At 40.9% G+C, this 26,043-nt stretch overlaps 1 pseudogene across 1 annotated transcript; it reads left to right on the top strand.

Moving 5' to 3' along the window:
- On the top strand, positions 1-26,043 carry LOC307054816 (protein disulfide-isomerase A3-like; annotated as a pseudogene). The gene is made up of 6 exons: positions 1-34; positions 3,291-3,381; positions 24,194-24,469; positions 24,688-25,136; positions 25,362-25,572; positions 25,787-26,043. The product of its transcript is annotated as a protein disulfide-isomerase A3-like (transcript).

The following is a 26,043-nucleotide window of genomic DNA, read 5'->3' as shown; positions in this document are numbered from 1 at the left end:
ATGACGTGGCTTTTACCAGCATGTGGAGGTGAAGGTAAGAAGTGGTCAGATTCTGAATATATAATGAGGGAGGCTTGACAGGCAGTGGGAGAAGAAGAAAGGACCCAAGATTGACACTGGGCCTGAACAACCAAAAGGATAGAAGTCATCAACATATGCTGCTCAACAGTGTAAGCAAGTATACTTTATCCACTGAAAAAGATTCCAATTCAGAATGGATACCATAAAACTAAGTTTGGTGCTTAAAAGCCTACGGATTCAGTGAGTTGGAAAACTCTGTCACAGGATCCCTCAGTCCCCAAAGATATTGACTAGAAGAGACACTGTTGTCTTTCAAAATCAGGCCCTCCCTTCTACTGGGTCTTTCTAATTTCTGTTACATTGTCATACCAATGGTGGAATTAAAATTCAATTTCTTAATGTGTAATAATACTAACACATGGCAGTTGACAAACCTATTGGGTCCACACAGTACAGATGAATCTGGAATCACGTTGTTCAGAGGAAATTAGGTGTCATCTGGTGATTCTTTAATCCTCTCCCCACACCCCAGTGCTGCCCATGTGGTCTTAAGTGTTCATGAATGGAAAAGTTGTGACCTCTTGAGAAGAACAAAATTCAACTAATATGGACCTTTTCTAAATAGGAATCATATCTTATACACCTTTGGATTTCCAGGGCCTAACACGGGGCCTGACACGTAGGATGCACTGAATAATTATTTCTGGGTGAAATATTTAATCTGGGTTTGGGGGTAGGAGGGCCAGATGTCTATCTGAACCAATGAAAAATCTGAATTAAGATAGCTTGTTTTCCTAAGATAGATATATTCAGGAATGTTTACTTAATAAAGTTGTACCTAACAGAGGTCCTCAGGGAGCAGCCTTTAATGAAAAGATGAGTGACTTATAATTAGTATATCAATCATTTGCATGTGAATACATGCTTGGAAGCAATTTATTCTCTTGACTAGCTTAAATATTCCATTGCAAGTGCGTTTACCTGATTAATTTGCTTAGCAAACATTATCTTCTAGTCAGTACAAAGCTAAAGTTCAGCCCACACTCCTGTCCTGATATGCAGAAATTCTGAATCCTGAATTTACTTGTGCATTTTTTTTTTTTTTTTTTTTGCACGGTACGCGGGCCTCTCACAGTTGTGGCCTCTCCCGTTGTGGAGCACAGGCTCCGGACACGCAGGCTCAGCGGCCATGGCTCACGGGCCCAGCCGCTCCGCGGCATGTGGGATCTTCCCAGACTGGGGCACGAACCCGTGTCCCCTGCATTGGCAGGTGGATTCTCAACAACTGAGCCACCAGGGGAGCCCTACTTGTGCATTTTTGACAAGCTGCTGAACTTCCCAGGGCCATAGGGCACTTGAGAGAGAGGAGGAGGGGGAGAGAGAGAGGTTTCTTTTTGAACACAAGGATTTAAATCATACAGTCACTTCCATAGTTTTTTGATTCTGATGTTTGATTCTATGATAGTAATTAATGGAGTCTAGTTTAATGAAGCTTTATAGTGTTGGGTCAAGTTCTCCCCATATTCAAGCTTCTTCTTGGCTAATCAATGAGTCTTTAAAATGGAAAAAGCAATAACTCTTCCTAGAGACTGAGATCCTATAGAGGTGTGATTTCTCTGATATATTGAAAACATCAGTGGTGGCCTTGTGTTAGGTTTTGGAGACACTCACTAAAGAAAACAGGATCATCCCATCATGTTTTCCTTTGTTATGCACGAGTTGAGCAGTCAGTCTGTGCTGCTACCCACTTCAGTAGAAGTCGATGGCTTTTGACGGAGTCAGATTGCCTGCGTTGGAACCTGGGGTCTGCCATTTGCTTGCTGTGTGACCTTAGTTACTTAACCTCCCAAAAGCTCCATTTCCTCATCTATACAATGGGGATAATGAGACATCTGCTACACAGCGTTCTTGTTGGGGTGGGATTAGTTAAGACAATTATGACCTGCTCACGGGCGTCAGCTATGATTACTGCTTGTCCGGGGCTGCTGCAGTACATCTGGGAGAACCCTGCCAGTTCCCTTTCAGGTCTGCATTGCAGTAAACTGTCCAGAACACACACTCATCTATCAAAGGAGAACAAATTATTACAGGGAGATATTAGCGATTCTATTCTTAAAACTATTGGGCAAAACCACACTTCACCATAATCCTCAGAACCCTCCTTAAAATACCTGCAATCTGGTGTGTTATTGAGGCAGCCCACAGCCGGGAAGGCAGGCAGTACCTATTAAAAGCTGTTTGGAAATTAGAACTCAGAGAACAGCTGGGTACCTTTGTTACCGGCAGGCTGCTGACTCAAAATGATGGCAAAAAAAAAAGCCTCACTGGAATGAAGAGAGAGAAAAACCGCAGAGCTGAGGGTAAAAAAAAAAAAAACCAACCAGCTCTTGGCCTTTGAAAACAGATTGCTCTGCTGTCCTGTCATGAAGTAGGTGTACAGGCATTCACAGTTCCACACAGGGCCTAATCTAATTTTGGGAGGGAAAAACCAACATCAACAACATGTAAAAACCCAGGGCCAGGTGCAGACTGTTTCCTCTTGCTGCTCTGTCTGAGGAGGCATTTGTTGCTTTATTTCTATTACAAAAGTCCACACACTTCCCTCACTCTCTCTGCCCAGCCCCACTCAGCCTCTGGGATGGCAGGAATGCTGACCACAGAAAGGCTCCCGCCAGGGAAGGAGAAGAAGCTGCTACCCTGCTGACAATTAAATGTGATTCACATAACTAAGTGCTCACACCTCATGAGTCTAGGCACTCGACTCTGTGTGTGTGGATCCCGTGATAACTCAGGAGCAGGTCACACAAATATCTCTCATCTCTCAGTGCCTTCTGGCACTCTCATTGGGTCTTTTTTTTCTTTAATAGATTTATTTATTTATTTTTGGCTGCGTTGGGTCTTCGTTGCTGCGTACGGGCTTTCTCTAGTTGTGGCGAGCGGGGACTACTCTTCATTGCGCTGCGCGGGCTTCTCATCGCAGTGGCTTCCCTTGTTGTGGAGTGCGGGCTCTAGGCACGCAGGCTTCAGTAGTTGTGGCACGTGGGCTCAGTAGTTGTGGCTCGCGGGCTCTAGAGCACAGGCTGAGTAGTTGTCGTGCACAAGCTTAGTTGCTCCGCAGCATGTGGGATCTTCCCGGACCAGGGATTGAACCTGTGTCCCCTGCATTGGCAGGCAGATTCGTAACCACTGTGCCACCAGGGAAGTCCTCATTGGGTCTTAAAGTAGCACACCAAGGCAGGCAGAATGGAGTTTCTTAACCTCTTTTACAGGTGAAGATGATGAGACCCAGAGTGGTCAAGCAGCCCACCCAAGGCCACAGAACCAGTGGGTGACAGACCTGGAATCCGGGGAAAAGAACCTGTAACTCACTACTGAATATACACTGACATAGGGAGATCCTGCCAGAAACACGCACCTACAAGGTCATGACAAACAAACACTGTGCCATCTGAACATTCTACTTTGGTTAAGTCATCTAGTCTTCAGTGCCATTGACGTGAGGGGAACAGCGTGCAGCAAAAAAAAAGGGTACAATTTTAAAATGAAGCCTTTCATCAAGCTTCACCTTCTCTTGTGTAAGAAAGAGATTTGAGCCTGAACGTTTCAGGAGAGAGCACTCTTGCTATCCTCATCCTTTCTCTGATTATTTGTCCAAATGAAATTCCTGCAGCTCTCCACTGAGATGAGCAATGTGCTTGAAAACTAGAAAACATGGCATCGACAGAAGCCAGGACTACTGCAACCGATAACACAAAGCCTGTCCCCTTCAGCATTTGCTTCCTTAATCCCTTTAGTTACGTATGTGACCTCAGTTGTGTGTGTGAAGATAGATGTGTCTTCACTCCCTTTGTACATGTCCACTGGGCCCAGCCCAGTGTGTTACACTAAATAGCTGTTTATTCATTCTTTAAGCAAAATGCTCATTGAAGAGCATTTTGGAGACACTGGCAATTTTAGGAGAAGGATCTGGTATTAGGAGTCATCCAAGGCTCTTGCCCATCTGCACTGGCTCACTGCTCGGCCATACTTCTGTTAATGGTAGGCAGAAGCACAGCAGTAGGGGTGTAAGTTGCCATGTTATAAATTTTAAAAGGCTCCCAGAAAGTAAATACATCAAGATATCAATTAAGTAATTTCATCATGTAAGCAGCTCTTTGCAGGAAACTGCCCTCAGCAGGAAGCCCCTTTTCTTGTCACTTTAGCAAAGCTATGTTGTAACTAACTGTTAAACTGAGGACCCACATGCTCTACTTATCTCCAGCCCAAGCACGCCTTTCAGATCTTTTAATCATACGATACCTTGCCTGACCTGTCATTTTTTCCCATAGATCAAAGAAGTAGAAATGAAGAATAAGTAATTAACAGATGACCAGATCTCTTCCGTAGCTTCCCCTTCAGTAATCTCATGAAAAAACTGTGTGGCCAAACTGTATGAACACGATAACATCCAGAGGCATTTGCTTCCTTTATCCCTTTAGTTACTTATGTGTCCTCAGTTGTGTATGTAAAGATAGATGTGTCTTCACTCCCTTTGTACATGTCCACTGGGCCCAGCCCAGTGTGTTACACTAAATAGCTATTTATTCATTCTTTAAACAAAATGCTCACATTGAAGAGTTTTGTAGACACTGGCAATTTTAGGAGAAGGATCTTGTATTCTTCTCCTAGGATCGATGAGCCTGCCTGCGGTGGGGGGAGGGTGACAAGTCTGACACCCCCCCATCTCAGTGATTAACTGAGATTATTTCCCTTCTTCCCTTTAAAACTTTCATGGCCCAGCAGAATCTTCGGAAGTGGTTTTTGGGGGACACTGAGTTCACCATCTCCCCAGATGGGTGGTTTCTGGTGGGACACTGAGTCCACCAGTGGTTTTGGGGGGACACTGAGTCTACCATCTCCCCAAATTGCCAGCATTCTGATTAAAGGCACCTTTCTCTTCTACCAACATTTGTCTCTCTCTCTCGTATTGATTTTTTGAGTGGCGAGCAGCCGGACCTGATTCGGTAACAATGATGGACTGATCTTTTTCTCCTAGGTTTTTATATTTTGAGAATGAATTCCTTTCATATTGGCAAAATCCCAACAATGACATGAAAAATTTTCAAGTGTTTCTATTCCACCTAGGATTAATACCGTTCTGAATGAGCTTGTTTCATCTGTGAAATATTAAGAAGTGTTAAGAAATAACCAGGATCATTTGCTAAATCTATTAGGAAGAGGGCAGAAGGCTTTGCTGAGTTCAGTTAGAGCTTGGTGTGAATTTGGCCCAAGTCGTGTGTTTAGTTTCCTTGAAGGACGTTTGTTTAGCACATGATGATTTCACACTCCCCTCCCTCTCCCCCACCCCACCCCGTTCATCACTTTCCCCTGGGCACTTATGGATTCTATTCTTGTAAACACAACTTTAAATATCAGTTTCTCTAAAAAGGAGCACTTCATTTTTATGAACGTCTGAAGGTCTTCTTTCTTCTTTCTGCCTTGGCGAGGCTTCATTTGCTCTGGAGGTCTTGGGTCCTCCCCATAGTTTAGCAGGCTCTTCCTAAGTGAATCAGCTTCATTTCCCCTGTTGCTCTACCTTAAACCTGGGAGGTGTTTGTTTCCTGGGGCCAGGGCTTGCCGGGGCGTTCAGCTGCCTGCACACCAGCTGCTACTCCACTCCCGGGTGTGCATTTTGTAACAACACAGCTCCTTTGCCGGTTGTTGAACAGGGAGAGGGGCAGCTGTGAAAGGGAGAGGGCTGATTATTCATTTTCTTTCCTTTGGAAATTCTGCTTTGGGATCCTGTTCCTACTTAGAATGTTTCCCCAGCAGCCCATTCCATTTAGCTCTCTTGCTAGGGAGCATTTTCTGTCAATTTTCTGAAACGTATATATTCCAGGCAGTTCGTTGGAGGTTTTACAGAGATCCTTGTTAGCAAAGCTCAGCCTGGCCTTACTTTGTATTCCAGAAGCCTAGACTTTTAGCAACTCACAATGAACTCAAGTATCTTTATGTGTCATACTCGAAGGATAGGGCTTTGCGAATCAGCCTAGAAAACAATGATAGTATCTCTTGGCCATAGAACAAACAGAGAATTCATCCCATCTCCTTGGCTTGGAGACCAAGGATTTATCTCCTGGAACAGGTTCTCAGGGAGGATAGCCAGTGACCTGACATTTTTCTCATATGAGTTCAAAAACAATATTTAAGCTAGTAATTGCTATCTTCTCTTCTTCAGAACTCATTTTTTTTCCCCCTCTGACTTGTTTTGACTCCAGTCTTTAAAAGCAGAACCAAACTACCATTTCAGGTGAATGAGCTACAGATTAAGGGTGCAGGGTGACTGTGGCTAGCTGTGAGCCCTGGAGTCCCTTCCCATTCCACAGACATTGCAAACCACAGACCTAACTACATCCATGCAACTCCAGTGCCTGTTTGGATATTCAAATATTTTCTCAAGAAGCAACAATTATATATTAACTTACAGCACGTGCCCTCGGGGAAATTCAACCCTCGGGGTCTTTGGGTATAACGGCCTGAAGTTGCTTTTATTTTCCTAGTTCTTGTCAGCACTCTGCTACTCAGCTGATAGGTGTTTTTTCTCTGTTTTATGATTTATGCTTCAGAGGGACTTGTATAGGCAAAGTGGATAAAGCCATACATTTTCTTACAGGGCGTATTTTAAATATTACTTTGAATTCAGGACCTGTGTTCTCACTGTGGCTATAAATGCTTTTCTCAAAACAATTCAATAATTTCGAGGGCAGTGTCTCATTTATGAAGGCCTTTCACAGTTAATAGGACTTCCTCTGACAATTGTCATAGTATTTCTGGTATGCTACAGTATATTCTAGGATCCAGTGTTAGCAACTATGAACTAGTAGAATTTCTGTTAAATTCAACATAATTTGATAATTAACCACACATGCTATTATACATTACCCATTCACATAATTAATGAATGTTATACAGGTCTGTCTTCAGTTGAAGCATTTACTTTACATATCTTATTGACTTTCCCCTGAATAATTACATGTATTTCAGGGGCAACATTATTAGTAAAATTCTAAGACTGTGTTAGGACATAAAAATTGAAGTGATATCAATCTTTCCAATGTACAGAGCTGACACCACAGTAGGGGTATGTATATTGAAAATGTATTTGTTAAGAGTTAGGAGGGTCTATATGAATGTAAAAGCTTATCATTATTGGCTTTTATATATCCTCTTGCTTTGAATTCCTTATTATTTAAATGGAATGGAAACAGCAAAACTACATAACACATGCGTATACAATACTAATATTGACTCATCAGGTATTTGATCCAATGTGGTCATTCAATATCTATCCTTCAATTTTGAAAATTATTGTTGGAACAATGCCAATAATAGGAATATAGTCTACTTATTTAGTAAAGTGCTTTGATTCTTAGGAAACCTCTCTGCTGAATGTCAGGAAAGAGTTAAAGAATTTAAATGAGCCCCAAAGGGATTTTCTATTGGGGAGGAAGCAATTATAAGAGAAGCCAAAGCATCACATATTAAACAAGACTGTCTTGTTTTGTAGGCAAAAAGGGAAGTTTTTGAAAGGGAAAACAGACAAAGACCATGTAGAAATGACATGCTGTTCTGAGGCAGACAATCTTCTTACCAGCAATTAACTAATTAGTTATTCCTTTTTAGGAAAGCAAAAGGATACAGAAGTGTCCCAGGCCATGGGAAAGAAGAGGAACCATTAGAACAGGCTGGACACATGTGACATCCTGGGTAGAAGTAGCTTTAGCTTGGTAGCCAGATTCTTTACAGGGGCTCCTGGTTAGCCAAACTGTGGTTGTCAGGAAAACCACAAAGATTGAAGTTATCAATCTGGCTCTAGTAGACCTATGGCTGGGGGCAGAGTTTGTAATCGATGAAGGTAATAATCTTTTGGCAAAAAATGGTTTTCATTAGAAAAGTGTCCAAAGAAAAAGCGCTGCTTTGGGAAAGCTATGAAGAAAGACAAGTGAAGTGAGAATACGTTAGCCCAAAGATTGGTGCAACCTAACCTAAACCAAGATGCCTCCTAAGTACTTAATTAGATGGAGGGAAGTGGTTCCCTTTCAGCACTGTACTGAAATAGCATGAATGGAAAAACGCAAATAGGCACGTGTGTAAGATAGAAGACAAGTTAAGGGAAAGGATCCTTAGCAACTTAGTTTAAAAAAATTCAGGAGAAGGGTGAGAAACCAGAATATTTCTAGAAAGAGGAAATGATGACTAGCTTAGTCTGGACAAGAGGTTCTAATGAAAACTTGGATCCAGAAGTTAGAAAAGTATTAATCTCTACAAATGAGGAATTGGTGTTTAAATGGGAAAGGTGTAATGCTTATTGCAAATAGTTATGTCAGGGCCTGTGCACACATCTTGATATATCTGTGTGTAATTCATTCATGCTGCTGCTCTGCTTATTCTAGAGGAATTCCTATTTCCAAGGTTCCAAACTCAAGCACTCCATTCAAATGGTGCTAATGCAGGAAAATGATGAGTATGGATATAACTAAGTAACTGCCTGGTCATGACTGCAGTCTGCTCAGGGTATGGAGGCAACTTTGAGTTGGGGCCATACTTACATAAACACTAGATGTGTAATAAACAGCAGCCTTCTCTGACTTAGATCTATCTTAAAAGGCTGACAGGTCTTCATGGCTCCTGCCCACTGGTCTAGCTCCATCTTTTCCCATTTCTTGACTCAAACTTTATATTCCAGTATAAATTGCTTGCTATTTGATAACTGTGTACACTATTTACGTTGCCTGCAATTGATTTCTTCCAATCATTTGCCTAGTGGGTGCCTGTTCACCCTTCAACAACTCAACTAATCTTTCATCTCATTTAGGAAATCTTCCTAGAGTTCCTGGACAATAATAACTTTGTCCTTGTTTTGCATGCGCTTTGTACCTTATAGGCTTAAAAAAAATTCTTGCACTTTCTTGCTACATTTTATTTGTTATACACTCTTTCCCTCTGTAGTCTGGGGACTCTTTGGGGTCAACAACTGTGTCTTATTCATCTTTGTGCCATGATTGCTGGCATAATGTCATAACTGTCATGGCAGGGGCTCAATGAACCACCACTGAATGAGTGAATGGATATATCAGAACCCAGGAACTCAAATATGAATCACCAAATAGGGTCACCTTCAAGTCTACCAACTTTTCATGCAATATTTGCAGGACAGCTTCTTTTTTTTTTTTTGCAGTACAAGGGCCTCTCACTGTTGTGGCCTCTCCTGTTGCGGAGCGCGCAGGCTTAGCGGCCATGGCTCACGGGCCCAGCCGCTCCGCGGCATGTGGGATCTTCCCAGACCGAGGCACGAACCCGCGTCCCCTGCATCGGCAGGTGGACTCTCAACAACTGCGCCACCAGGGAAGCCCCACAAATATTCTCCTTTTAAGTGAGGAAACTGAGGCATGACAAGGTCAAGTAACTTTCCCAAGATTAAAAACAGACAGTAGTAGCTGGACTAGGGCTGAACCATGGGGAGGAGCTTCAGAGCTGAGCTCTTAACCACCAGGCTGCTCCACCCTAATTGTGAGAGGATTGATGAGTGCAAGCTTTCCTTAGCTACTTCTGGAAAATGAGCCTGCAATTTCATTTTCTGAGATGATAAGAGGCATTTTAGCCTAAGCAACCCAACATTTATAATGAATTTAACTTGAGACCATGCCAGGACAGACATTTATCACGGTTCATTTAAGTAACTGTTCATTAAGTGATAGGGGAAAAGGAAACCACTATGAGACCAGAAGGGGCCTCTAATGAGAAAAAGAGAGGGATGTGGGAGACCAAGAATATGAGGTATTGGGAACATATATTGTAGAAAATTGTAGAGATGTGCACATGTTCATATTCATAAGTTTTAAAAGCACTGCTTATAAAATCATAATACACATAGTAGTACAGAACCCTGTTGAGGTCACAGAAAAACACTCCAACAAACAAAATCTATTTTCAAAAAACACAGATTTTTTTACCTTGTATTTTTCAAACACTGTGAAGGATATTCACAAACCACAGCAATATATTAAAGTTCCCATTTGTTTTCTGTATTCACTTCTCTGAGACACCATGGTTGCTTGCTTCCCAGCATTTTCCTTTAAATCTCTTCTGAATGAACTTTCTGAATTTACTTTTCCTTTACCACTATTCTTCATGATTCTGTGCCATGATATCCCAGAAAAGGAGATTGGCATTGAAAGAAGGCAAGGCGGGAGAAAGAGTTTAGGGCACAGCCAGAATCCTTTTAGCAGGCAAAAGGAAGTGTTTTATATTAACAAGTGTTCCGCCCCTTCCCAGAATTAGAACCCGAGTGCGAGCTGCCTGCCAGTGGGGCTGTGCCGACTGGACACTCATGAAGTATAATTGTCTATAAATGTTTCTCAAAGGGATGAGGCTGTGCCCTTAATTTCAAGAAATGAGGCGAACAACAACAAGAAGTCAATAAATTTGACTACGTAATTTTAAAAGTTTTTGAAGCTCTACATAAAAAATTTAAATGTAAAGATACCCTCAGATTTTCATTTAGGCAAAATGCAAGAAAAAAACACATTACTGCATACACATTCTAACTAATAATAGAGGCACAATTAAAGGTGGGGAGGGGCAGGGGAAGTAAAGGAAAGTTTACCAGAGGAAATGCCTTCTAGGCTAGCTTGAAGCATAAGAGGGGTATGTGTGTGTGTGTGTGTGTGTGTGTGTGTGTGTGTGTGTGGTGTGTGTGTGTGTGTGTGCCTGTGTAAAAGTATGAGTAGGACATAATAAAAGTGGGATCCCTTACGAATCCATTGAGTACATTTAAGTCTTTAGGGCCCTGTGTGTAAACAGCCTCACATCTGGATGGACCAGCTCTTCACCGCAGAAGAGGAAGGGATGAGGATATTTGTGAGTTCATGGCGTTTACTCTTTGAGTGAGTGAGGGCTAACTCAGTCACAGCAAATCTCAAATCCCGATGTCATTTGATCAGACAGAACAATTTAGTCTTTCAATAGTCTCCTAATGAAAATGTTGGTCCCTCATAGACACAAAAGCCAGTGCTCCGCTCATCTGGTGTTGGGGCCCATGAGGAGGTATATTTCTGCTGTCTTTTCTCCCAAGAAATGCCCCCTTTGACCCACGACCTTGTGCCTTCTGCTAACACATCAGCTCCACGGGGTCGCAGATGTGTTCCTCTTTACACATTTGCCACACTCCCTGAAAATGGGAAGTTTATGAAAACATATGCCAAGCCGGAGTGCATGTGCTCATCAGCATGAGATAAGGTGAGTGATTGTATTTTGGTCCCGGGAGATTTTTCAAAACCACTTTCCTTCATTCCTTGCATTTACAGTGTAAACCAAATGTTGAATGATTATCACTACCTTCCTTACAAACTACATTGTGCCTTCTTTCCTGTTATTTTTTGGTTGATGTTAGCAAAACAGATTGCTTCATTAAAAGTTAGTTGTGGTCTTTTCAATTCCTCTCCAAAGAATTTATGCTAGTGCAGCAAAGGCAAACTACTAATAATCTGCCTTGAACATTATGGCTTCATGTTTGACTGGGAAGCCTTCACAACTGAAAATGAACCCGGATATCAGAAATTGAGAAACTGCTGAATTGGAAGTCTCCCAGTAATAGCCCAGTGTACCTTCCTTTCCACCTTTTACTGGTTTAAAGACTGCTTGAAGTCTTCTTTTTCTTTCCTTTTTTTGGGCGGGCATCTTATCACCTCATACGACAGACCACTCTTAATTGTTAAAACACTTCTTTGTATTTTAAATGAAAAAAATTCTTTCTTCCTGATAGGTTCATGGCAGTTTCCTTCTCTACTATGACACAGTGGTTTATAACCCAGCTCTTGATAATAATTCTATTGTTCTAACATTTATTTAGTCCTGCCTACCTCCAATATTGCTGCTGTTGGCTATTGCCCAGTGAGTGCCCACAATTCAATAGCTGCTTTGCCTATACTGTCTCTAAACCTTAAACAACATCCCAAGAAGTTTCATTCATCCCATTGTACTGATAAGAAAACTGAGGCTCAGAGAATCTAACCAATATTTCCTAAAACACACAGGTTAATTAGCAGAACCAGAACTTTGAACACAGGGATGCCTGGCTCCAAAATTCATGTTTTTTTGTTTTTTTTTTACCCCACCACAAAATACATGCTGCTGTTTACTTGATGTACTGCCGCTATGTATCAGCCACTGAGTAGAGTGCTATAGCAATAAAGGGATGTCTACAGTACATAGTGGGCTCTTGAGAGGTTATCAGTTTGGCAGGAAAGACAGTCACATACTGATAGTATCTGTGGCAGGAAGACTTCGTCAAGCTAAGAATCTCATTCCCTCACTAGGTGGAATCATGCCACAGCATTGCTGGTTAACATTTCCTCCTTAGAACCCAAAGTCTATATACAGTGAAATACCAAAAAGTTACCACTGTGGACCGCTGAAAAAATATCCTCTCAAAAGAATATCCAAGACCTGCTGTGTCTGAATCTATCCTCTCAAAAGAATATCCAAGACCTGCTGTGTCTGAATCTAACATCTATTTCTTCATACTGCACATCAAAGTCTGGTTTCTGAGAGCTTGGAGGTAGGTGAGGCCAATATAGACTCATAGCAAAGCAGCCAGAATTCTAGACTTGGGTCCAGATCAACAACCTTCCATGAGTTCACAAGGGGTGGTAGAGGACAGTGGGATGGACAGATGGGCTGTTGTCTTAATGTTCAAGTTGTGCTGAATAACTAAACTGCCTGGAACTCCTCCTTATCTGTGTGCTTTGTGTCTGAAACCAACCCTGAACTGTCCTTCTTTGAGTATAAATAATAATGCTAATTGTACAGGGTGTGCTGGGTGTCTGTGTGTGCATGTATGCAGTGCGTGCATGTGTGTGTGTGAGACTGAGAGACAGTAAGAGAAATTAGCTAAAATGGAAGGTCACTTTAAGAAGATTTTAAAAATCCAACCCAAATGAGCATTCATATTTTTTAAAATCTCAATTTTTTTTAAAGTTTAACAAACTTATTGGTATTTTAGTAAACACATTCATCTCAGTCGTTTCTCTCTCCCATATTCTTTCTTTTTAATTGGGGTATAGCTGTTTTACAATGTTGTGTTAGTTTCTACCATACAGTGAAGTGGAGCTCCCTGTGCTATACAGCAGGCTCTCATTAGTTATCCATTTTACACATTAGTGTATATATGTTAATCCCAATCTCCATTTCATCCCACCCCCCCTTGGTGTCTATACATTTGTTCTCTACATCTGTGTCTCTATTTCTGCCTTACAAACCGGTTCATCTGTACCATTTTTCTAGATTCCACATATATGCGTTAATATATGATATTTGTTTTTCTCCTTCTGCCTTACTTCATTCTGTATGACAGTCTCTGCGTCCATCCACATCTCTACAAATGACCCAATTTCATTCCTTTTCATGGTTGAGTAATATTCCATTGTATATATTTACCACATCTTCTTTATCCATTCATCTGTCGATGGACATTTAGGTTGCTTCCATGACCTGGCTATTGTAAATGGTGCTGCAAGGAACATTGGGGTGCGTGTGTCTTCTTGAATTATGCTTTTCTCTGGGTATATGCCCAGCAGTGGGACTGCTGGGCCATATGGTAATTCTATTTTTAGTTTTTTAAGGAACCTCCATACTGTTCTCCATAGTGGCTGTATCAACTTACATTCCTACCAACAGTGCAAGAGGGTTCCCTTTTCTCCACACCCTCTCCAGCATTTACTGTTTGTAGATTTTCTGATGATGCCCATTCTAACCAGTGTGAGGTGATACCTCATTATAGTTTTGATTTGCATTTCTCTAGTAATTAGTGATGTTGAGCATCTTTTCATGTGCCTCTTGGCCATCTGTGTGTCTTCTTTGGAGAAATGTGTATTTAGGTCTTCTGCCCATTTTTTGATTGGGCTGTTTTTTTTTTTTGATATTGAGCTGCACGAGCTGTTTGTATATTTTGGAGATTAAAATCCTTTGTCAGTTGCTTCGTTTGCAAATATTTTCTCCCATTCTGAGGGTTGTCTTTTCTTGTTTAGGGTTTCCTTTGCTGTGCAAAATCTTTTAAGTTTAATTAGGTCCCATTTGTTTATTTTTGTTTTTCTTTCCATTAATCTAGTAGGTGGGTCAAAAAAGATGTGATTTATGTCAAAGAGCATTTTTCCTATGTTTTCCTCTAAGAGTTTTATAGTGTCTGGTCTTACATTTAGGTCTTTAATCCATTTTTTTAAATAAATTAATTTTATTTATTTATTTTTGGCTGCATTGGGTCTTCGTTGCTGTGTGTGGGATTTCTCTAGTTGCAGCGAGCGGGGGCTAGTCTTCATTGCAGTGCGAGGGCTTCTCTTTGTGGTGGCTTCTCTTGTTGCAGAGCATGGGCTCTAGGCATGTGGGCTTCAGTAGTTGTGGCTGGCAGGCTCTAGAGTGCAGGCTCAGTAGCTGTGGCGTTTGTTGCTTTGCAGCATGTGGGATCTTCCTGGACCAGGGCTTGAACTCGGGTCCCCTGCGTTGGCAGGGGGATTCTTAACCACTGTGCCACCAGGGAAGCCCTTTAATCCATTTTGAGTATATTTTTGTGTATGGAGTCATGAAGTGTTCTAATTTCATTCTTTTACATGTAGCTGTCCAGTTTTCCCAGCACCACTTATTGAAGAGACTGTCTGTTCTCCACTGTATATCCTTGCCTCCTTTGTCATAGATTAGTTGACCATAGGTGTGTGGGTTTATCTCTGGGCTTTCTATCCTGTTCCATTGATCTATATTTCTGTTTTTGTGCCAGTACTGTACTGTCTTGATTATTGTAACTTTGTAGTAGAGTCTGAAGTCAGGGAGTCTGATTCCTCCAGCTTTTTTTTTTTTTTTTTCCTCAAGATTGCTTTGGCTATTCGGGGTCTTTTGTGTCTCCATACAAATTTTAAGATTTTTTTCATTCTAGTTCTGTGAAAAATGCCATTGGTAATTTGATAGGGATTGCATTGAATCTGTAGATTGCTTTGGGTAGTATAGTCATTTTGACAATATTGATTCTTCCAATTCAAGAACATGGCATATCTCTCCATTTGTTTGTGTCTTCTTTGATTTCTTTCATCAGTGTCTTACAGTTTTCTGAGTATAGGTCTTTTACCTCCTTAGGTAGGTTTATTCCTAGGTATTTTATTCTTTTTGTTGCAATGGTGAATGGGATTGTTCCCCTAATTTCTCTTTCTGATCTTCCATTGTTAGTGTATAGGAATGCAAGAGATTTCTGTACATTAATTTTGTATCCTGTGACTTTACCAAATTCATTGATTAGCCCTAGTAGTTTTCTGGTGGCTTCTTTTGGATTTTCTATGTACAGTATCATGTCATCTACAAACAGTGACAGTAAAAATCTCAATTCTGATTTACTGGAACTTACAGTGCATCAACCAGGAAAAGAGAATCACAGAAGAAAAAGATAATTTAGACGTAACCTAATAAATTATCTTATATTTGGCAGCAATGATTTGGGCTCAGAGAATTTAGACATTTGCTCAAGGCCACACAAATAGTTAGTGACAGACTATAATTTATGAAATTTTCCATTCCATGGCACCTCACCCTACAACATACAAGTTTTCAGTTATAATTATTGCAATATGGAAACTTTTACAACTCCCTAATGCCTGTGGTAAAGCGTGTAAGACATAGGCGTCAACCATAAGTAAAAAGAACTGACATTTTGGAACATTCTTCTAAAACCACAAACTACTTTAGCACTATCTCCTTTACACTAACAGAGTCAGTGAAGTACAGTAGAAAGGAAACAGGTATTACATTCAGACAGAGCTGTGTTATAAGCTTAGCCTTGTGACTTCTTAGTTGTTATGATTGTAGCTAATTTACCAAGCTTTTCTAAATTGTTTCCTCACTCCAAAGTGGGGAGAATAAAATGTACCTATGTACATGTTTCTAAAGGTTTAATTAAGTGTGTGAATTACCCAGCTTAGTGCTGGTACAAATGTTAGAGCCTGCCTAAGACTGGTAAAAATGGTGTATACAGATAAGACAGAAACTGAGCATTTCATATTTCCCTTTCTTCCATTTGCTTTCAGTTCAAAACTCTGAAGCATTTCCTGATAATGGCTGTTCTTCAAAGAATGAGATTAGAAAATTCACTTCATTAATACCTTTTAATCTCCACCACATTCATCACCTATAACTTGCCCCTTGGGCTCTCCTCTACAGAAATCAATGTGCTCCTTACTGAATTGTCAACTTGCATTAAACTGTCAAGGCCAATGATACGGTTTTTGGAGAAAAAGATATGAAAAAGTCACTGGTACACACTGGGAGTTTGAAGATGAGATTTGTCTTTGACTGTAATGGGTATCTTTTTAATGACATTTTCCTGGTTTCTTTGAATTTTGTAGAGATGTTAAAGAAGGTGACATAACCAAAGACCACCATCTTTCACCCTTGAATCCTGGAATTAGTTTGCACTGGGTATGAGAAGAAGCTATAAAATTCAAAGGATTTTTCCCCCTACATATTAAATTTCATTGTGTTCTTTATAGAAAAATTCACATCTTTAATCTATTTTTTAGTATTTTGTCTCCATTTCAGAATCCCACCAGAATCTCAAGGTGATAATGTACTTGTTCATTCATATTCTGCAATGAACAATATCTTACATTCTTTACTGTCCCTCACCTTCTCTCCCACGTATGTTACCTTTGCACCCTTTCCCCCTTCTTCCATTTAACAAATGTTAATGATTATGTGAATGACAATTCTGAATAAGATTGAGAGGGGAAGAGAGATGAATGAAATGTTACCTCCTCTCATGTCAGTGGGGCTGGAATTGCCAGATACCTGGTTCAGTAGCACAGGGAGAGGGGAGGGGAGGAAACAGTGTAAACATTTCTATAGAAAGCAAGTTCACTTCGGGGGTCTAATGCAACGTGACGTTAGTACATTTCATAGATCGAATAAAAACTGTGCCCGGATAGCATGCATGCTCAAACTGGGGCACCCTGCCTGGCCAAGCCCCTGGTGTTAATGAGACACTCTGCAGCACATCCTGGCTTCACCAACCAGGAAAGGAGATGTCAGTGTATGCCCTCCGGGCATTTGAAGCTGGCACTTATTTTCAAATTTCCTTCCTGCCTGGCAGAGGAAACACTTTCTCAGACACAAGATAAAACTGCAGCATGGAGTGGGATAACGAGGCTCTGGCAGGGACTATTTCAGAGAACTGTTGTGCTCACCAGCTGCATTGACTGTGTGCCCTCAACACACACACACACACACACACACATACACATACACACACACACATCACTCAAGAGCATTGATCATCTCTTTTTACCCCACAATGAAGAAGAATTTTCATCTGACATGGCTCACCCAAGAGAAATTTGTCAAGTGATATACAGTATGTAAGAGGAATGTGGTTGAGGGTAGGGGGCTGGGGGATGGGAGACTGGAACCAAAATCATACAAATGCATATTTGCTTAATACTATTAGAAAAAGAACTCTTCCTTGCTCAAAACTCAGAAAGCGTAGGGAATCCTATTCCATCTTATAAAACGTTTCTTTATGAAAAGTTTCAAACATATACAAAAGAATGGGAAAACGAACCCCCCAAGTACCCATCACCTAGCTTCAACAATGATCAAATTATGGCCAATTTCATTCCCTCTATCCTCCCGACCTCCACCCAATCCTCTACAATTGATTCTATTTGTTGTTGTTACATCGTGTTTGTATCAGGATTCACCTAAGGTTATTACATTGCAATTGGTTGTTGATACATATTTTAGTTTTCTTTTAATCTGTAAGTTTTCCCCATCTGGTTTGAAGTAGCCTTTGAATTCTAAACTCCAGATCCTTGTACTAGGAGGTGCATATCTGCCTTTAAAACAACCTGTGGCAACTTAAATGTCTAAATATGGAGGAATGGTTAAATAAACAGTGGTGTATGCATTTGGTTAACTATCATGCACAATGTGGTTGAAAGAATGCCCTGTCTGTGAAACCTACGTCAAGGTTTATTTTTGAGCCTCAATGTATCTATTTGTAAAATGAGAATAAAGGATTAAATAAATTAAACCCAAGGATTAAATAAAGTACATACATCTCCAGTCACAGTGCTCATTACATAACACCAGAGCATATAGGGGTGTTTTGATATTATTTTAATATATATAATACTTATAAATTTTTAATGGACATATTTTATTTCCCCCTAAAATCATGTTAGGCTGCAGCTGAGCAATGAGGCTGGTGCTTCAGGGAAGCAGAGAATGGGGACGGCCTCATACATCATGGCATCATGGGTCAGCCTTAAGTCTCACAACAGACTTTCCTAAGAACAATGACAATCTGAAAGCCAGGTTTGTGGAGTGACAGCAAGGGTTTCTAAATTTTTTTTTTTTTACATCTTTATTGGAGTATAATTTCTTAACAATGGTGTGTTAGTTTCTGCTTTATAACAAATTTAATCAGTTATACATATACATATGTTCCCATATCCCCTCCCTCTTGCATCTCCCTCCCACCCTCCCTATCCCACCCCTCTAGGCGGTCACAAAGCACCGAGCTGATCTCCCTGTGCTATGCGGCTGCTTCCCACTATCTATCTACCTTACGTTTGGTAGTGTATATATGTCCATGCCTCTCTTTCGCTTTGTCACAGCTTACCCTTCCCCCTCCCCATATCCTCAAGTCTATTCTCTAGTAGGTCTGTGTCTTTATTCCTGTATTACCCCTAGGTTCTTCATGACATTTTTTTTTCTTAGGGTTTCTAAATTTTAAAGTTCCCTTTCCTTCAAATCAAGAGTTGGGCCTTACCAAAGTGTTCTCTGTTTGGTTTGGTTTCATTTTTTTTAAGTGTACAAGAAACACAAAATAGTACGGTATGGTAGTTCTAACCAGACAGGAAGAGGAAAGAACCGTTCTATCTGTGCTGACACAGGGGAGAGTCCAAACAACAAGGGAGAAGAATTTGGGGAAGAAGGTGGGAAGCTCACGTGTCTTGACTTCTCTGAGGCAGGTATTTTAAGGGTGGGGAGACTCTTCCATAAGTTGATAAAGAAAGTTGAAAGTATCTGTTGCCTTTTCTCCATTTGAAAGAATCTCACCTCAACTAAGGACGGCACCCCAGGTAATGCAGGAGAGATGGTGTAAAACTGACTGATGAATATGGCTAGATAGATGACCTTAAAACGGTTCTGACTCGCTCTGAATACTGCATGTGCATCTCTTCTGGGGGCCCCAATGTCTCAATTGGCTCAGGAGAGTGAATGTGGGGTTTCTGAGAAGACCAGTGAACCAGCAGAAGCCGGGCACTGGAATAAATGGAAACACCTGAGACCTCTTCCCTCATCACCATGGTCTCACATAATCCATTCACCTACCCACTCCACCCCACCCCCAAAAATCCCCACCTAGATGCCATCTTGTAAAGAAGACAAGGGACAGAAATCTGAAACACTGAGCATTTTTCTGCAATAAACTCAATTGAACGTACTATTTCACAGATACAGACTGTTTAGCTGGAAAAGACTAAGCTATCATTAATTGCCAACTTTTCCAATTACCTACCAGGTTGATGAGAAAGATCAAGTTAGCTCCAGAAATTTAAAACTCTGTATTCTCTCTGCACATGTGAGTGTATCATGTAATCTGATGCCCTAATCTACAATGAAAAGGGAAAAAAGCAGAGTGCAAAGTATGATTATAACCATGTAAAACGAAGCTTTAGAAAACGGGAGAAAAGATCAAGAGTCATTACAAATGTAATCTGTATAAAAGTAAATTTGTCCAAATTACAAAATGTAAATAGTGGTTGTGTTTGGTTTGGGCAGCCTTGGGTTCTAGTCTTCTCTGTTTTATTTAATCATAATACTTTGATTTTGTATGAAAAACATATTTTGAAACTTAGAGAACTTATTACCTTAAATACATTATATTTAACAAGCAATGACTGAGCACTAACGTTTCACAGGCATTGCACTAATCACCATGGAAAATACAAAGATGGATGAGATATGCTCCCAATGCCAGAGGAATTCACAGCATGGTGGAAGAAACAGATGGATAAGTGGCAAAGGGAATTCAACATCTACTGTTTCCCAGCTATAAGAAATTTAGTTTTTCCCATCTACTCCAAACCACCTCCAGAGGACTTCAATTCAGTTTGATGATGAAAACAAAAGCATGAAACTAGTATGATCATTTGCATTTACATATCTATCCTTGGAAAAAAATACACATATAATGAGGGTAATGCCCTTACTAGTGGATACAGATTGCTGTGCACGTATTAGAGACCTCCAATCATTTACTGGGACACCTTGAAGTTTAGCTGCACCAGTGTTTCACAGTTGACATCATGAAGCCATCTATTGGATGAAACCACTTTACAATGAGGTCCCTTTGTTATTTCAACAATGAACTTCCCTTAGATGTAGTACACGACTAGTATCACATTGACTGATATAAAAGTGTACTGCATGACAAATAGTAAGAAGGGTTAAACTTCAGAGTTTTAAGAAACATTAGACTTTATCTAGGCTAGTAGTTTTCAAATTTTAGCATGCATCAGGGACCACCTGGATGGCTAGTTAAAACACAGACTGCTGCCTCATCTTAGTTTCTGATTCATTAGTCTGGGGTGGGGTCCTCTAATTTGCATTTCTAACAACTGTGGTTTCTGGCTGATTCTACAGTTGTTGGACTTGCACTTTAAAAACCATTAATCTACATCAATTTCTTTTGCAATTTAGGAATCACTCTTCTGTAACCTTTGGTCTCTGCTCAAATAATTCAATGAATGAGGCACTCACTAAATTGCTAGGAAGCCAGTTTCCCTGTTGGACAGGCTAATTCTATAAGAATTTACTGGAGTCAAAATATGTTTCATTGAAACCTTTGCTCACCACATGTCTATTCCTTTCTGCTCTAAACAACTCTTCAGATATCTTCTCTTAACCAAACTGAAACTTCCCATCCTTCAACCATTTATTCTACATAATTCCTCTTTATCTACCACGTTATCATCCCCTGCTGAAACTCCCAGTTATAAAGACCACTCTCAAAACAGGGTGCTGAGGGCTTCCCTGGTGGCGCAGTGGTTGAGAGTCCACCTGCCAATGCAGGGGACACGGGTTCGTGCCCTGGTCCGGGAAGATCCCACGTGCCGCGGAGCGGCTAGGCCCGTGAGCCATGGCCGCTGAGCTTGCGCGTCCGGAGCCTGTGCTCCTCAACGGGAGAGGCCACAACAGTGAGAGGCCCGCGTACCGCAGAAAACAAAACAAAACAAAAAAACAACAAAAAAACAGGGGGCTGAGAACACGGCATTCTAGATACTGATCCACTGGTACTATCCCCTTCCATAAGCTGACGTCATATATCCATTAACAAAGAACTGGGTTTTATTACTTTGTTTCGAGCAATCATGCCACTTTAGTAGTTGATACTCCATAGAAGGTCTGAACTCTTTCACATTCTGAACAGATACTGACCTTTCTCTTCTTATCCACTTGAAATAAGAATTTTGCTTTTATTCTGGCTAAATTTCATTATCTTATTAGCTCATAATTTCAGTTTACCAAGTATAGGATGGTGGTTAAGAACAAGGCCTTTGAAGTCAGACAGTCCTGGGTGCAAATCATAGCTCTACCATTTAACAGCCATGTGGCCATGGACAAATTACGTGACCAGCATAAACCTCGGCTTCCTCACAGGCATTATGGTGATAACAGTAGCTACCTTACAGAGGTATTTCATGAGATAATATATACAAAGTGCTTAGCATAGTGTCTGGTGCATATTATGTGCTTAGTAATAGTTAGCCATTATTATTTTATTAAAAGCAATCTAAAACACTAAGGTTTATGCTGTACAAAGTAAGAGCAAAAGTCTTTTACAGAAACCTACAAACCCTTATTAGAAGTTTTCAAAAAACTAAAATAAATAGGATGTGGCACATATATACCATGGAATATTACTCAGCCATAAAAAGAAACGAAATTGAGCTATTTGTAATGAGGTGGATGGACCTAGAGTCTGTCATACAGAGTGAAGTAAGTCAGAAAGAAAGACAAATACTGTATGCTGACACATATTTATGGAATTTAAGAAAAAAATGTCATGAAGAACATAGGGGTAAGACAGGAATAAAGACACAGACCTACTAGAGAATGGACTTGAGGATATGGGGAGGAGGAAGGGTAAGCTGTGACAAAGTGAAAGAGAGGCATGGATATATATACACTACCAAACGTAAGGTAGATAGCTAGTGGGAAGCAGCCGCATATCACAGGGAGATCAGCTCTGTGCTTTGTGACCACCTGGAGGGTTGGGATAGGGAGGGTGGGAGGGAGACACAAGAGGGAGGGGATATGGGAACATATGTATAACTGATTAATTTTGTTAAAAAGCAGAAACTAACACACCATTGTTAAGCAATTATACTCCAATAAAGATGTAAAAAAAATTAAAATAAATAGACAGGTATAGTTTTTGCCTCAGTGAGACTGGAAATCATAAATCTATATGTTCACTCCAAGGATATTTACAGACTTAGCACAATTTCAATCAAAATGGCAACATGGGGCTTCCCTGGTGGCGCAGTGGTTAAGAATCCCCCTGACAATTCAGGGGACATGGGTTCGAGTCCTGGTCTGGGAAGATCCCACATGCCACGGAGCAACGAAGCCCGTGCGGCACAACTACTGTGCCTGTGCCCTAGAGCCTGAGAGCCACAGCTACTGAGCCTGTGTGCCACAACTACTGAAGCCCGTGCACCTAGAGCCTGTGCTCCGCAACAAGAGAAGCCACCGCAACGAGAAGCTCACGCACCACAACGAAGAGTAGCCCTGACTTGCTGCAACGAAGACCGAATGCAGCCAAAAATAAATAAAATAAAAATTTTATATGGCAATATGATTTTTTAAATTGCAACAAAATTTGCATGAAAAATATAAGAAAAGGCAAAACGCTGATAGACAATCCAAGCAGGAGAAAAGAGAAAGAAATCTAGCCATATCAGACATTAAACTCATACAAAAGTATTAGAACTTAAAACTGTGGTATTGACATAAACACAGAAAGGCACACCAATAGGAAAAGGTGGAAACCTTAGAAATAAACCCAAAACATATGTGGAAAGCTAAGTCAGTTTTCCCAAATAGAGGGACAAAGAAGGCTTATTTAATAAGTTGCATTAAGATAAAATAGGACAATTTAGAAAACCAAAGTGTCAGAGCTACACCTTACACGATACAAGAATCCACTGAGGAAACGCAGAGGGATGTGTTGCCACTACTGAACATACAGAAACTGAAAGCCTCTGTAAGTGAAAATGTTGTAAATTAAATTTTGTCCTATAAAAACAACTGATTCAGAAAAATATCTGTACTGAAAATGTCAGGTAAATTAACATTTGTAATATATGAAGAGTTCATTCAAATTCAGAAGGAAAACCTCAAAACCTAAAAATCGAATAAGCCGTGACATTAACACAAACATTACATAGAGAAATATCAGTAATAAAGAAAAACAGGGGAAAAGACCATCCTTGATGGAGCCTGGAGATACCTTTAATCACCTATTTAAGTAGCTAATAAATTTTAAAAATGGTACCCACTGCTGGTTAAAGTTTAAGGAATCTGTTGTTTTCACTTATTTATAATGATAATTTCAATTGATACATTCTTTCTGGAAGGCTATATATTAAGAATAATAAAGATGGATATACTCTGATCCAAATTTTAGACTCCAGAATTTCTCTTAATGGCATAATTCAACAGAAACAAAAACCTATGCACAGAATAGCTATCTATGATTCCAAAAGACTGAAAAAAAAAAGCATAAACGTCCAAGATTACAGGAATAGATAATAAAATAATTCAGCAAAATATTATATAGTAATCAAAATAATGATGAAGACTATATAGACATGTTTTAAACACCATCATTAATGAAAATAGCTCATGCATGCATTTTTCTTTTTGCATTTTACATGCCCACAGGATGTATTTTATCCTGAGTGTAACAAAGTAAATGGGCGGTCTGTAAAATGAAAAAAGGACTAACAGTATGAGAGGAGAATTATTTTAATTTTAAATCATTATTTATTTAAGCACTATTCTTGAAAAGTTTTACATTCTGTTTTAGGTGCTATGATGGGCCTAGGACTGCTGATAGAATTGTCAGCCACCTGAAGAAGTAGGCTGGACCAGCTTCAGTTCCTCTCAGGACTGAGGAAGAATTTGAAAAGTTCCTTAGTGATAAAGATGCTTCTGTAGTGGGTTCTTTCAAAGATTTATTCAGTGAAGCTCACTCAGAGTTTCAAAAAGCAGCCAGCAACTTGAGAGATAACTACCGATTTGAACACACCAATGTTGCGTCTCTGGTGAACAAGTATGATGATGACGGAGAGGGTATCACCTTGTTTTGTCCTTCATATCTTTTTTTTCTTTTTTTTTGTGGTACGCAGGCCTCTCACTGTTGTGGCCTCTCCCGTTGCGGAGCTTCGGACGCGCAGGCTCAGCGGCCATGGCTCACGGGCCTAGCCACTCCGCGGCATGTGGGATCTTCCCGGACCGGGGCACGAACCCGTGTCCCCTGCATCGGCAGGCGGACTCTCAACCACTGCGCCACCAGGGAAGCCCCTGTCCTTCATATCTGATGAACAGGTTTGAGGACAAGACTGTGGCATATACAAAACAGAAAATGACCAGTGGAAAGGTTAAAACAATTTATTCAGGAAAACAGTTGTGGTATCTGACCTCACATGACAGAAGAAAATAAAGATTTGATACAGGGTAAGGACTTACTTATGGCTTCCTATGATGTGGACTATGAAAAGAATGCTAAATGTTCCAACTACTGGAGAAACAGAGTGATGATGGTGGCAAAGAAATTCCTGGATGCTGGGAAGAAACTCAACTTTGCTGTAGCTAGTTGCAAAAGCTTTAGTCATGAACTTTCTGATTTTGGCTTGAAAAGTGCTACTGGAGAGATTGCTGTTGTTGCTATCAGAACTGCAAAAGCAGAGAAGTTTGTCATGCAGGAGGAATTGTCGCGTGATGGCAAGGCTCTTGAGATATTCCTGCAGGATTACTTTTTTTTTTTTTTTTTTTTTTGCGGTAGGCGGGCCTCTCACTGTTGTGGCCTCTCCCCTTGCGGAGCACAGGCTCCGGAGCACAGGCTCAGTGGCCATGGCTCACGGGCCCAGCCGCTCCGCGGCATGTGGGATCTTCCCAGACCGGGGCACGAACCCGTGTCCCCTGCATCGGCAGGCGGACTCCCAACCACTGCGCCACCAGGGAAGCCCCTGCAGGATTACTTTGATGGTAACCTGAAGAGATACCTGAAGTCTGAGCCTATCCCAGAGAGCACTGATGGGCCCGTAAAGGTAGTGGTAGCAAAGAATTTTGATGAACTAGTGAGTGATGAAACTAAAGATGTGCTGATTGAATTTTATGCTCCTTGGTGTGGTCACTGTAAGAATCTGGAGCCTAAGTATAAAGAACTGGGAGAGGGCTTCCCTGGTGGCGCAGGGGTTGAGAGTCTGCCTGCCGATGCAGGGGACACAGGTTCGTGCCCTGGTCCGGGAAGATCCCACATGCCGCGGAGCGGCTGGGCCCGTGAGCCATGGCCGCTGAGCCTGCGCGTCCAGAGCCTGTGCTCCGCAACGGGAGAGGCCACAACAATGAGAGGCCCGCATACCACAAAAAAAAAAAAAAAAAAAAAAAGAACTGGGAGAGAAGCTCAGAAAAGACCCAGATATTATCATAGCCAAGATGGATGCCACAGCGCCTTCTCCATATGAAGTTAGAGGTTTTCCTACCATCTGCTTCTCTCCAGCCAACAAGAAGCTAAATCCAAAGAAATACGAAGGTGGCCATGAATTAAATGATTTTATTAGCTATCTAAAGTGAGAGGCCACAACACCGCCCCCGCCCCCCATAATTCAAGAAGAAAAACCCAAGAAGAAGAAGGCAGCACAGGAGGATCTCTAA

The sequence above is a fragment of the Hyperoodon ampullatus genome, assembly GCF_949752795.1.
Source record: "Hyperoodon ampullatus genome assembly, chromosome: 6".
NCBI classification, from domain to species: Eukaryota; Metazoa; Chordata; class Mammalia; order Artiodactyla; family Ziphiidae; genus Hyperoodon; species Hyperoodon ampullatus.
The sequence above is the reverse complement of the archived record's forward strand: the minus strand, read 5'-3'. Positions and strand labels throughout refer to the sequence as shown.